Source organism: Sorex fumeus, unplaced genomic scaffold, assembly GCF_029834395.1.
Source record: "Sorex fumeus unplaced genomic scaffold, SorFum_2.1 ptg000061l, whole genome shotgun sequence".
NCBI classification, from domain to species: Eukaryota; Metazoa; Chordata; class Mammalia; order Eulipotyphla; family Soricidae; genus Sorex; species Sorex fumeus.
The window spans coordinates 1,173,218-1,188,388 of NW_026606118.1; positions in this window are offsets into that span (position 1 = coordinate 1,173,218).

A 15,171-nucleotide genomic window follows, 5' to 3' on the forward strand; every position below is an offset into this window, starting at 1 on the left:
ACAATAATTTATAGTAGCAAAATGACCCCACCAACAAAGTGTCATGATCATCCACCTATGCCCTTGTGCCCCTCTTCTAACCACACTCAGTTTTCAATTTTTTGTTTGTAGCTTAGTTGAAATGATTGAAAATTCAAAGAAAAAAAATAACAGAAAATTGTTTATGTGAATATTTCCAAACTTTGGGTAGATATTTTTGTATTATGGCAAAATATTTCTAATAGCATGGCCAGTTGTCTGAAACTATATCATATTTTATAACACAACTTATTTCTGTAAACATTTTTGTTTCTACTTTCCTCTTATGACTATTAATTTCCTTTATTTATTTACAATAGTTGCCTTCCTTAAAATAATTTTTAAAATTATTTTAATTCTTTAAAAATTTTGAGATTTGTTTGCTGCAATTAGTTTTATAGTTTAGTATTTAGTCCATACTAGAAAGAGTTTAAGCATACCTAGCAAGACATTGTATTTGGCATTTGGAGATATGGTATATTTTATATTTTAATTAGGACATCTTCCTTCATTGTTACCCAAATATTCAATATTCTTTCTAATACCTCTATGTAAATTTTTTCAATTAGAAAGAGAAAAAATCTTATACATAAATCTTTACTTCCCAGCATACACAGATTATGTTAGAATTATGAAATGAGGAGTGATTATGTTTCCATGTATTTTCTTTATTAAAGTGTATAACTTAAGAGCAATTAGTGAATTGAGCATTTCATCATCTTACAGATCCCTTTTCATCCATGATGCTTCTTGCTTTTAAGTCAGTTGACTGACGTCAGCAGAGCTATCTAAAGTTCCATTTCATCAGCATTGTCAAATATGTCTTTTGTTTCCCATTTTATGTCTTTCAATCTTGTCCTTATTTTTCAGGTTTTTGACAGATGGTTGATTTCTAACTGTGAATCCAGTACGACATTCCTGTCTCCTCTGTTTCCTCTTTGACACTGTAAAAGAAAGTGCTCTCAGGAAGTGCTTGTGAGCCAGACTCATGAACCGTAGGTTCAAAGGCAAGTTTCAGCCAATGGGTGAAGTAAACAGATAGTGTTATCTCCAGCCTATCTGATAAATATGAGAGCTAGACCTTTTGGCATGAGTTTCTGCATCAATTAACTCGGTTGTATCTAGCATTCACTTCTTCTTTCCCTAGTACAACACTGAGAGAAGGGGTCCCTAGAGCCTGGAAGGTGTTCCTAGTCTGTAAAAGGTGTTTCTTGTTCCTAGAAAGGTGTTCCAAGTCCCTAAAAGGTGTTCCTTGTCCCTAGAAAGGTGTTCCTAGCTCCTTGATGTCGCATTGAAAATATGCTACTGGCTAGTGTCCTTGTAAGTCACCTGAAGGTTGTAACAGATCTTCCAGATATGGAGAGCCAACTGCTTCCAGAAAATACTGAATGAATTGGGAATAAAGCACTCAGTTTCAGTAAATTAAAATACCAGTTCTTACTCTGGACTTCAGTTTTATGATGACCACTGATGTATAATAGTTTAAAATTATAAGCTAATTGAGAGTATGACTTCACACTAACATGCATGGCAAGTCTTCCAGCAACACATGGCAAGTCCACCAAATTCTAATGCAGTTCCCAGACAGCCCCCCTTTAAGGTAAGCGCCCTACCCAATATACTATCTTTTGAACTCCTAATCTCTTCAGAGTAATGAACATAGTGTAAGAAAATGGCATAATGAGGGAATGGCATTTGGTTTTAACAAAGAACCTTGCAAAACTTTACAACTCAAGTAAATATCAGAGAAAGAAAGAAAGCAAGTAGAAAAGATATTAAATGACACATGAAAATGTGTGATCGGAATAATGTAAATGTATAAGTAACAATAAATTTGCTTATATTTTTGAAGTAGAAGAAATTGATCTAAACCCTCTAAACTGCAGAAAAAATTTCCTAAATAGAGCACACCAATATCTTAAATGACCTGAAAATCCAAAATAGAAAACTAAAATAATTCTGGACAAATGCTGGCAGATTAATAATGATAATACATAAAAATTGTATAATCCAAGGTAAAGGTATTTTTTAATGATGAAAATTTATTGTTCCTAAAGAATTAATCCTTCTGTATTATTATCCCAAACTTTATGCAACTAAAATATAGCTTAGTTTTATGTAAAAATGAAAGCTGATAGAATTCCAGAAAGTAATGATCCCCTTGCTTATCATGCAAATTTATGACACTGATTTTTATGCAATGTCTAGGCTGAACAGGAAACAAAGCCCAAATGTAGAAGAGGTGAGTCTCATGAATAAGAATCCTTATTATATTATAAGAACACAGATAAAGGAGGAACATCTGTTGGTGACTGTTATTTTATAAAATATATTCCATAAAATGTTAAATTCAGAATATTATGATTTGATGTGATATATATAGTAAATGTGTAATATAGAATAAATAATGAACTGTAGCACTGTCCTCCTGTTGTTCATCGATTTGCTCGAATGGGCACCAGTAACTTCTCCATTGTGAGACTTGTTGTTACTGTTTTGGGCATATCAAATATGTCATAGCGAGCTTTGCCAGGCTCTGCTATATATATATATGTACATATATATACATATACATAATATACTTATATATGCCTACATGCGGGCAGGATACTCCCAGTAGCTTGCCCGGCTCCTTGAGAGGGACAGAGGAATCAAACCCAGGTTGGCTGTGTGCACGGCAAATGCCCTACCTGCTGTGCTATCACAGCCCTAGGATAAATAATATATAATTATACATATAAATATATGACAGAATACATCGTCCTATTAATTCATAAAATATGTCACATTCAGAATGCATATAAAGTAATAAGGGAACAAATAAAGTATAACCATACATCTGAAAATTTGACGACACGCACGCACACACACACACATACACACATATATATATGTATATATATATATATATATATGCCTACATGCCTTAAAAAATTAAATAGAGTTAGGTAGTTGCTTTTGTCTTCTGGAGTCTTCTGTTTATTCAAATAATTGATATAATTATTTACTTATCACAGAATTCTAATATTGAAAACACCCTATCTTATTTGTGTGTGTGCGCTTATGTGTGTGTGTGTGTGTGTGTGTGTGTGTGTGTGTGTGTATGTTCAACCTAAAGTAATCCTCCCTGGTGACATGCAACTCTGGACGAACATCACCAACAGAATATTGTACTATGAGTGAAGGCTACGGAAAATATAAACATTGAAGAGAAAGCCTCTGTACCAGAAATCTCAAATTTTAGTTTCTATCTGTCATAATGGCATAACTGAGAAGTGAAATCACTTCCTCCTCCAGTATCCACTCATATGCCTGAGGTAACGACACCTGATATACTTATTTTACAGGGCTCACATGAAAATTAGATGCAATGGTATCTGAAAATATTTTCAAACTTATAAAGTAGTTTCACTTTATTACATTGCAATTAAGTAATACAATTTTACTGCCTAATTAAAAAGAGAGAATTATGTTAGAAAGAATTCTCTCCTAAATTGTTCATCCATTATATTACAAAGAAAGCAAGCATATAGGGTGAATATATTTCTAATAAACTTGTGATTCAATTACAGATAAAAATTAATATATGTTAATTAAAAGCAAATAAAAACATTGGCACTTTTTTTTTTTTTACAAATGGAAAGGTCAGAATAAATATAACCCTGCAAAAAGATAGCAGTGAGGGGCTGGGGATGTGAGAATAGCCTTGCTCACATGATGCCAGGGTTTGCTCTCCCACAGCACCAAAAACAATGACGTCAAGAAAAGACAAAGTACTTGAAATTTTCCTCAGGAAAGAAAACACAGAGGTTTTATGTTGCAACACAACCAACCCCAGCTCTACCCGGCTCCTCAGACACCCCCTCTTGGGGCACCTCCAGGCTTTATTTGTGAGCACAGAGACAGGAATGGTCCCTGAGTGCCTGTGTGTGACCGAAATCTCCCCCTACCCACAAATAAGAAACAGAAGTGTAACTTGGCTTTCTTTAGAATTGCGACAGCGTTTGTGCACGGATTCCTGGAAATCACTTTATAGTGTTGGTTGCTGACACCGTGTGAGAATGGACTCCTCTAGAACTGCAGGAGGGGGTGCAGGCAATACTCAGTCTTCACACACACCCGGAGGAGTGTTCTCCTCTGCCCCCACCGCTGAGGCCTCTCTTGCAAGACCGCAGGGACCTGTGCTGTGTTCAGAGGACAATCTGACGGCCTCAGACTCTCCGTAGAGAGCTTGGGATTTAGAAGCTCAGCTGAGAAAGTGGGGAGCTTCTGGGTACCTGTGACCGTCGGCTGTGCCACAGCTGGCTCTGATCTGTGCCTGTGATCTCTAAAGTCTTCCCCACAATATTAAAACACCTTCTAAAAGAGTGAACATCTGTTAGGAAAGCAAGGTCTCTGTATCAAAAGGGAATTTGCAAGTGATAAATGTAGTCAAGAAGGTGAGGACTGGGGCAATAAGCTTAAACGGTCAAGGACACACACCACACTTCATGCGGAGGATCTGTAGGCATTAAAAAAATAAGGTGAGTTCTGAAAGAGGTGTGAATTTTGTCAAGTTTCACATGTCAGGAACGCTTTCATCAGCTAGAGCAATAACTTTTGCTGTGTGACAGGCGCTCCAGTGAACATGGGTGTCATTGGGTCATCGGGTCCACTTTGATTTGCATCTAGTAAGATGAGAAAAAGTGAATGTGAGGAAGACATACTAAGTTAGAATTGTTTTCAGACCAGCACAACGTGTGAAGAAAGTTGAAAATCGCTTTTATTACTTTTGCATCTCTATTCTTTAGTGGTGTACTACAATCTATAGACAAAGAATCTTAACTACAAAACAAATTTATAATCCGTGTGAAATTTGCATCCTTTTGTGAACAAATCTTATCTAGTTTATCTAATCATTTTAAAGGAATGAAGAAATTTCCTCATTCGAAGACTTGAAGATGGGTTCAGACAAAAATCAACAACAGAAAGAAATTAAAAGTGGTCTAGTGTTGTGTTTAGATGGAGATTATGATGATGTTTAAACTGAAACTTTTCTTGATCAAGCTCAGAGCACAAAGCTTATGACAGGTCTTGTATGGGTTCCTTTACCTGCTTCTTACTGATGCCTGAGCAGGGGTCTTCACCAGGACCTCACCACCACTGACTCATGGTGCCACCTGTTACCAAGGCTGATAGGCTTTGCACATTGAGTGCAAAAGGAGCTTACACTTAATTGATAACCTGATTTGTGAAAAAAGTTGGCAGCAACAGAATTAATTCACCAGCCAATTTTGATAAGAAACTTACAGTAGATATAATGTAGAGTAATCTGTACTTTTTTTTTTTAAATACCTTTCCAACTTTTGAGGAAATCTTGTCCTTGACTTTCTTAAAATTGATTGTGGTATTGTTAAAGACCTCTAAAGTATTAGATAATAAAGATTTTATTCTCAAGTATTTTTTAATGTTCATAAAATAGAATAATACAAAATAAAAAACATTCAGTGAGCAATTATGATTTTAAATCATCTTTAAGTAAAAAGGAAATAAACTGTTAATCTATTACATAGGTGTTAATTTTACTCTTGTTTTAAAAGGTTATCATTTTTAAAAACTTTTTTTTAAAAAAAGTGAATCAACGTGAGGGACAGTTACAGACTTACAAACTTCCGTGCTTACATTTCAGTCATACAATGGTCAAGTCCACATCCCTCCACCAGTTCCCATTTTCCACCATCAATGGTCCCAGAATCCCTCCCACCACCCCACCCCTGTGGCAGGGCATTCCCTTTTGTTCTCTCTCTCTCCTTCTGGGTGTTGTGGTTTGCACTAGAGGTATTAAGTGGTCATCATGCTTGGTCTTTAGTCTACTTCCAGTTAAAAGGTTATCTTCTTACATGGATTCAAAATACATGTTTCTCACATAGACTGCTATCTAGAATTTCACAATGAAATAGACATTTTGGTAAACAGTTAAAGCTGAATAAGTGACTATTATATTCTATTTAAATAATTTAATTATTGCAATGCTTATTCTCTCCAATTTCCCCAAAACTATCGTTGAATGCATAAAATTTAGGTATGGTGGTGTGAGAAATAGAAAATGAGCTAAAGAAACTTAATTTTAAGCTTCATAATCATGATTCCTCTTGAAGAGGTTAAGGTGAAGAAGTTTGAAGTTCATAATCCCAGTTCATGTATTTAGTAAGGACCAAGAGAAGTGGGATTCAGATTCCTAATCTGGTGTTCTTAATACTCACTACGTTGAGACTTCTTTTTTAATTGAGCAAAGCATATTTAAATCGATAGCATTTATTCCTACTTTTAACAGTTATAGAGTGGTCCGTCGGGGTTGTGGAGATCTGGTGTAGCTATGACTTATATTTTGAGCAGACCTAGTTAAAAGGACATGAGTTTTGTTTTTTGTCTATATAAGCCTAAAGCTCCAAGAGTGATGCTCATAACTCACTTTCTATTTGAGAACCTAGGAGAGAGAGATAATGAGTCAGAGAACAGAAGAGAAAAGTGACTTGTTTAGAACACAGTGTCCCCATAGTGTAGATGGGAATGAGATAATGCCATCCCCACTATTCAGTTGTATATTTGGGTGAACTCACACTTGTCTGGGGAAGATTACTTAACAAAGGTTAATGGACAAATGACAGCATACAACCTCCAGTTCAATATGAAATATTTAAAAGATATTTGCTCATAACTCAAGAAAACAATTTTCTTCGATTCCAGGATAATTACATTGAACCTGTAGTTCACTAGGGATAAATACTGGTTTTGTTTCTCAAATGGCCTGTAACATTCTCTGATTTCTCATTTTCTTCATGTGATTTAAGTAATGCCTGAAATCCATGTATACAAAAATATATTTCTAGTTGGTTACTGAATTGAATCTGATGTCAGTGGACCCCAAGGGTTGACTTACATGAAGTGGTGAAGAGAAAGACCTGCCACCCAGGATCCAGGATTCCTGGATTCTTGTTTCGCCTCACAGAAAAGAATTTCAGAAGTAGACAAGCAGTAAAGTAAAACAGAATTTATTTGGAGGTTTTGAAGGGAAGGAGAAAGAGAAAGTGGGAGAGAGTGGAGAGTAACATGCTCAAGACAGAACCCGGGGTTCTCCAAGAGGAGAGAGAGCCCTATACACATCCCAGCATTAGACAGGAAAGCGTGCGAGTACACATCTCAAGAGGGGAGATGAGGGTGACACATGTGCTCCGGCAACACATGAGATCGGCCACATGGGCACAAGTATCACATGGGCTCATATATGCATATGTGAGCCCTTCATATATGAGCCCTTCCTTTGTTCAAGGTGGACTTTGTAGGGTTCCTCCAACCTGCCCCCTTGTGGGGCTTCTTCCTAAGTCAATTGCTAAGGAAGTTGCCTCCAGGGGTTGGGAGTGGTGATAGTCTTCTTTGAAATTCCTTTCCTGGTCTTTTGTTTCTGCAGAAGCCTCTTGGGTCTGTTTCTATAAAGAGGTGAGGGTCTTTTCAGGCCTTAGTTCCTGTTTTTCCTGTTTTCTGCAAGGTTGGCTTTTGCCATTGCCTTGGGAAGGGGCCTTCCCTATTCTGCCTACACCAAATTCTTTCCATCACATGTTTTAATGTATCCCATTACTTCTGTTTTTGTTTAGTTTTGGTGCTGCACCCAGAAGTACTGGGCTCAGCAGTGCCCCTTAATGGTTTTCAGTGCCGCATAGGAGATCAGGATTGGCCACACCAAGGGCAGGCAAGGTAAGTGCCTGATTTCCTGCACTATCTCTTCTGCCCATACACCTGCATTTAAAAAAATATAAAATAACAATCTAAAAGTAGCACTGTAGCACTGTCCTCCCATTGTTCATCGATTTGCTCGAGCGGGCTCAGTAACGTCTCCAGCGTGAGACTTGTTGTTACTGTGTTTGGCATAGTGAATACGTTGCGGGGAGCTTGCCAGGCTTTGCCCGTCGGGCGAGATACTCTTGGTAGCTTGCCGGGCTCTCAGAGAGGGGTGGAGGAATCGAACCTGGCTCAGCTGGGCCAACTGCACACAAGGCAAACACCCAACCACTGTGCTATCGCTCCACCCTCCAATCTAAAAGTATGAACATAAAAACACGTAAGAGAGACAGAACATTAAAGGGAAATAGTACAGGTGCCTCACCCACCTGCCCTGCTCTTCCTATTCCCAACTAAATCTCCCGGAAAATGCAAGCAGCTGAAATTCATGGAAGCTCTGGTCCCCACATCTGGAGCCTCAGGACAGCCCTGGGAGGTGGTGGGCCGAGTCCTCATGCTGTATTAGCATCCACACTCAGCACTGCAGCCACACTGAGGGCTCTAGTCAATAGAGGCCAGAATATTCTTTGCAGAGACGCCAAGGTGAGAATCAGCCCAGCTGCCCAGTGCCCATGCTGAGAAATCCAGTGCCTTCTTGGGGTCATGGTGGGCAGCCTCCACCCATCCCCACTCCCAGACTTTCAGAAGCCTGGGAAGGTTTGGGAGGACAGCACTGCTGCAGGGTTGAAATTGGAGCCAGGGAGGTAGCATCCATCTGCCACTTTCTCTCCCTTCCTTTCAATTCAGTTAAAAGCTGAATGAAACTTCAGGACCATCCTGTTGTTCATTGATTGCCTCGAGCTGGCACCAGTAACATCTTCTTCCTAGCCCTGAGATTTTAAAAGAGCCATATTTAATGCTCTTTCAGGGCTAGGAGAATGAGACCCATCATTGTTACTGGTTTTTGGCATATTGAGTACCACACGGGAAGTTTGCCAGACTCTGCCGTGCAGGCAGGATACTTTCGGTAGCCTGCCGGTAGCCTGCATGAAATGAAATGAAAAGTATTTTTATGTAAGTAGTTATGTTGGAACTTCTAGGAGAGTTTGAATGACAATCTCCAAGAGAAAACTAAGAACTCTTCGAAAATCTCTCTTTTGTCAAATTAATATCAGAGATAATTGATATTCAATACATACACATAATAGTTTTGAGGTCCACAGAAGTTAGGTGGGTGGTATAGAATTCCTATTTATCTCTTGAATCCCATTGCAATCCATTCTTTTTTTAAAATACATGAATACCGAATCAAAAAGATTTTGTAAAGCTATTTTTAGACAAAGCAAATAATATAAGTCCTAATAATTGCTTCCTGTACTAATATCTCAAATTGTTTTCAATGTTTTACAAAATGCTCACACAGCAAATACGAAAAACACTTGCTTCTTTTTTAATTCTGCTGCAATAAATAAAACATTACCAAAAATTTAAAATTATGACGTACGAAGGGGAATAGAACAGAAAATGCAAGTGACGTTCTCATAAACCTTACCTCATCTTACTGCAGATATGTTTATCTTTCCGGGCTTCTTTGCTTTTATTCATCTCATTTTACATGTGCATGAGATTGATAATACAATAGAACATTTTCTTGGATTTTGTTTTGTTGCAGTTTTTTCAGAGGAAGATTTATTATGCATGTTTTTTCACTTGTTCATTTAACAAAACTTTTGGACACACGAAAATATTCATAATGACTGTCTTCTTTAGAAAATATTGAAACATTTTTATTTATATTTCTTTTAAGCATTCTTATTTTTATTATTTATATTTGACTTCTAATTTACTTTGTTTTTCTTTGTAAAATTGGAATAATTTAAAATCCAAATTGCAAGAGGTTTTTAGTCTATAATAAAATCAATATACAAAATTACTGATAGAGAGGCTCATATATTCTTATTCCTGTGGTTTAGTGCAATTATTGTAAGAGGGTGACATAAAATACCAGCCTCAAAAAGATTCAAAACTCATTTGCTATGAAATTTTGAAAAAATGAAGTTTTTAGACCAGTTGTTAAATTCCTTTTGTGTTCTTAGGCCTTGATTATCTCAAGTTTAAATTAAGGTTACTGGTCTAAATGATTCTTGAAATTATATTATTCTATGATTGTGTTTCAGATTGTTAGTCATTGATTTTCTCTCTTTTAAAATTATACTTTCATATTACTTAAAGAAAATAGTTTTTTCTGACAGATTTTATATAGTTTTCTTTACTAAGCCATTCTCTTCAATAAGGATATATTAGTTATACATATAGATAAAATTCTTCAAAAATATATGCATTTAGATTCAGTATCCTTAAATGAAACATATCTCTGTACTCCTATAAATAGGCGCTTTTCTTTTTGGTTTTTTAGAGAATATTTCATATAAATTTGGTCATCTAAAAACTAAGATTAGTATAGTTTATCAAAATAGTATTTGATCTTATCAAATTCAGAGCTTATATATGGCTTTATATTGATTATCTTTCAGGGTGATTTCTATAGCTTTTTATAATGACCAACTTCAAATTGGTCCATTCGGCTTAAAAACCTGATTGTAAACTTGACATCTCACTAGATTTGGAAAGATTTTATACTATATAAACTTGTCTTAAATCAGCACGTATCAATAGGTCTCTCATGATTAATTTATACAGCACAGCTGACTTTGAATTGGAAATGCAATGAGACACACAATGAACATTCTTCAATGGTTTTATTACTTTGGAGAAACTTTCCCAGTACTCCTCCAAAACATAAATATAAAAAGGAAAATGACTAGGCAGGGGTATCCTTGAGGGTCTTATTTGTAATTAGGTAGAGACAGCTTCACTTGCCATTGCTATTGCCTTTCCTTATTCAGTTATCTGCTGTACCAGCTGTTAATTCCTAGGGCTCAGGAATCAATGCATGCCACTCTGGAATCCAAGCCAGCTGCCTCCGGGATGGACTGCGTGATTTATTAGCCAAAAAAAAAAAATGGTGTGTAACAAAAGGAATGATGAACACAGCTTAGAGAAAGAGTTGGAACTGGTTTGATCACAATAGTCCTAATTTTCAAACATAATTACTATAATCTGGGAAATCCAAATCAAGCTAGTCCTATATTCAAAGTCCTATAGCAAGGGATGTTGGTGAAAAATGAATAGAATATGATCCAACCACAAGAGAGATTTCAGTCAAATAGTTCCAATACAGCTTAAATGCAGAGCAGTGTGAGACAGCATTTTGTAATCCAATAAAATGGCACTTAGAGATGGTCTATAGACCAAACATGACTGCCACTCAATGCCTCTCTGGCAAAACACAGTACCCAAAAGAAGAGAGAGAGAACAGGGAGGAATGCCCTGCCACAGTGGCAGGGTGGGACGGGGGGGGGGGGGGGGATGGGGGGGAGGGATGCTAGGACCCGTGGTGGGGGAGGATGGGCACTGGTGGAGGGATGGGTACTTGATCATTGTATAACTGAAACCCAAACACAAAAATTTATAAGTCTATACGTGTACTTCATGGTGTTTCACTAATAAAAAAAAATGATAAAAAAAAACAAAATTCCTAGCCATTTTTCTAATTATTGATACTGAATCTTTTTTGTTGTGTCAATCATTTTGCTGTAGAAATATTAACTTCTGTAATTTGCAATAAAATTAACAATATAATATAAAGTAAATGTTAAAAAAATGGCACTTAGAGAAAAATTTGATAAAAGAGAGGTTAAGTTTTTGGATTCTACATTGTGCCATATGTCTATAATTTAACACATTATCTAAGAAAATGTCCATGTGCATTTTAAATAATTTCTAGTGTAACATTAGCTTAACATCAGTTACGTTTATGCTGGTCTATAGTTGGTTTATTTCTTTTTACAACACAACAGTGCAGATACTATCGTTGAACATCAGTAAGCGTAAGCGGTATAAACATTAGGATATCATTTTTATCCTGGAGAACGCTCACTTGAATTATTAATCTTAATTGTACTTGACATTCCAGATAGCAGACATAGGTGATTGCTGGATAGAATGTTTCTATCTAGTTGTTTTGATGTAACTTTAAATATAGTCTTTTTAAAACATAATCATTATTTTTCACTTCCCAGAAAAAAATGTCCTTTCTTTTATACCATCAAGTATAATGAAAATAGTAAAAGAATTTGTCTTCTTCCTTATTTTGCTTAACATCTATGTTGTAACAGACGGCAAATCTTCCTCTTTTCTTGCAACCAAATCATATTCCATTGTGTTCATAGGCCACATTTTCTTTATCCCCACACGGTTGTAGGGTATTTGGATTTTTTCCAGATCCTGGTTGCAGTAAATAGTGCTACAGTAAGCAGAACTATACATACAGATTTTCAAAATTAATATTTTGGTGCTGGGTACCTAGAAGTGAAATTGCTGGATCACATGTCTGCTCTATTTTTAACTTTTTTGACAGAGTTTTATACTACTTTCCATAGAGGCTGAACAAATCTACAATTCTACCAACAACAAATTAGGGGTCTCTTTTTATCTCTATGAACATGTGAGTACAGATGTTTCTCTGGTATAGGTTTTTGTTCCTTGAATATATTCCCAAAGAGAATTTTGGATAATTTTTTTTATTTCTGTTGCGGTAAAATTCATGTCTTGATTCAAAATTAAATAGCCAACCTTAAAGCACTTCCTAGTAATCTGATTGCTATTTAGCAAAACAATGTGAATTAGAAGATCGAATCTTGCTAATTCCTTGATTGCATTCTCCATCATTACGCTTGATTATTTCAGACACTGGTATTGTCCTCCGGTAATTCTATGACACTTGCAGTATGCTGGGGGAATGAAAGTTACTATAGTAAGGCCTTTATTTTTAAACTCAGAGTGCATGTGATCTTGGCCACCTCAGATATGAGCTGACCACTGACTGATTCCTGGTATGGGAAAAACTGTCAAATAAAAGCCAGACACTCTTTAGTTACGTACTGTTGTCTTTGGTAAATACACATAAACATTTTCAACTGGTCTTGTGTTTTGCAAATCAAAATTAATTTTATTATTTTTGTTTTTTTCTGATTTATTATATTGAACATTATCACCAGTTTACAAATAAAGAAAACTTTATTTAATTCCTGAGCGGCATAGACTTAAATATAGATGATGTTTGTGCATACTTTGTTGTGTGTATTTTAAAATTTTAATTCTTTTTCTGTGAAATATTTGATTTACTTAACTGCTTGCACTTTAAGCACCATGATTTATAGTACTGTTAAGCTTGCTCTAGGAACACGGAGAGCCTCAAACCGTTTGTTCAGGGTTCTGACAAAGAAGTCTGACCATCTTGTAGGTGGGCGGCCATGCGTCCTTTTGACATCCAGTGGAATCCAGTTGGTAACGACTCTAGTTCAGCGTTCATCTCTAAATTGCATTACGTGCCCGGCGCATCTGACTTTCGATGCCTTGGCAAACAAGACAGCATCCCTGATTCTTGATCGTTGATGGAGGTCGGAACTCCAGATTCCTTCTTTCATTTGAGTGAAGTGTGATACTCCAAGCATAGCTCTCTCGATTCCTCTTTGGGAGATCACCAAAACACATACCACAGTGGGATACCACAGTAAAAACAATGGGCCTCATTCATTCCCACCAAGTATACAAAAACATAATAAGGTATTATAAAATGGCTTAGAAAAACTAAATAGTCATCAATCACAGGAAGAAACCTTACTTTTTCTACTGAATAAGTAAGATTTTTTTTTTCAATTTTTTCATTTATTCCTACCCAGCATTTGTGTTTTTATTCAGTTTTTAGAAATATAATTTATAAAATTATGGGGCTGGAGCAATAGCACAGCGGTAGGGCGTTGGCCTTGCACGCAGCCAACATGGCCAACCCGAGTTCGATTCCGCTGCCCCCCTCGGAGAGCCCGGCAAGCTACCGAGAGTATCTCACCCGCACGGCAGAGCCTGGCAAGCTCCCCGTGACGTATTCGATATGCCAGACACAGTAACAACAAAGTCTCCAATGGAGACGTTACTGGGCCCGCTCGAGCAAATCGACGAACAACGGAAGGGCCTTTACTTTACTTTTACTTTTACATAATAACAAATTTGCTGCTATCTTTTTCAATGCTTTAACTTTCCTTCTCTCTAGTTATGCAATTTTGGAAGCATCTGATACAAATCATAGGAAAAAAATACAGTATCAATGCATGTGCATGCGTTTGTCTGCTTATTTGCTAGTGAAGGAAAGGGATGCTGTTTTCTATGACCATAGGGGAAGAATTAACAAATTATCAGTGACTAAATTTTGAACTCATTTTCCATACAGTTTAATATTTTTTTATTCTAGCAAGTTCATTCTAAATTTGTTTTCTAAAAAATTTAAGATCCAAATTAATCCATGTCAAAAATACTACTTCTTATAATAGTCATTGTGGGGTTTCCATGGTGAATTTTACATTTAAAATAAAAAAAATTTTACCTTTGCTGAACATCTGAAAATTTGGGTAATTTGCTTCATTTGACTATAAATACTCCAAAAATACTAAAATGTCCTGATTATATAGCTTGGAATGAGTCAGACTTCTTCTGTGTTTAATGACAAGCACATCAGACAAATAATTTAAAACATGACATTTAATTTTGCTATAAAATTCAAATAACTGCCTTTATTACTCCTAAATGAGATGTTAGTTACTATTTAGTAGCATTTCAAACCAGCTCCACCTTTGCTTGGCTTCTTGCTCCGAAATTTCGTTCTAGTATTTCAGATAGAGTCTGGATTTTAAGGTTTTAAGAGGGAGTGGCGGAGGGGCTTTCTAGAAAGTGCCAAAGCACTGATGTTCGGTGAAAAATAAATCCCATCCAAAGCTGAAACAAACAAACAAACAAAAAAGGGTTTGGGAGAAGACTACTCCTGCGTCTGCAGGGGGGAAGCTTCCCCAGGGAGCGTGTGTGGGAGAGCTCCGCCCTGCAGGGCAGCCTCCTCCTCCCTTTTCCGGCCTCCACTGTGCCATCATGTGTCCATGACAGGCAGATGCCCCAGTTCTTCTTATTGCTGAAAAATAGCCTGCCACAAGGTAAAGAGTGTACAGCAGGACGTATTTTCAGCTGGCATTTGACTTTTATTTTTGTGTCAGATTTAATCATCCCCTGGTACTTTGCAAGTGGGGCGATGGCAAGTGATAGACCTTACCAGTCTGTGGAGTTGACACCACATCACACTCGCAGTAAGGCTTCCTTCTGAACGTCGGTGGGTATTCCTGGATAGGCTTGTATGCACACGCTTTTATTCCCTGAAACTAGTTTACTTTTGAAGGTTATCCAGCATCTTTTCCTTCAAATCAACCGTTTCATTGTCTTGCAGAGACTAAGATT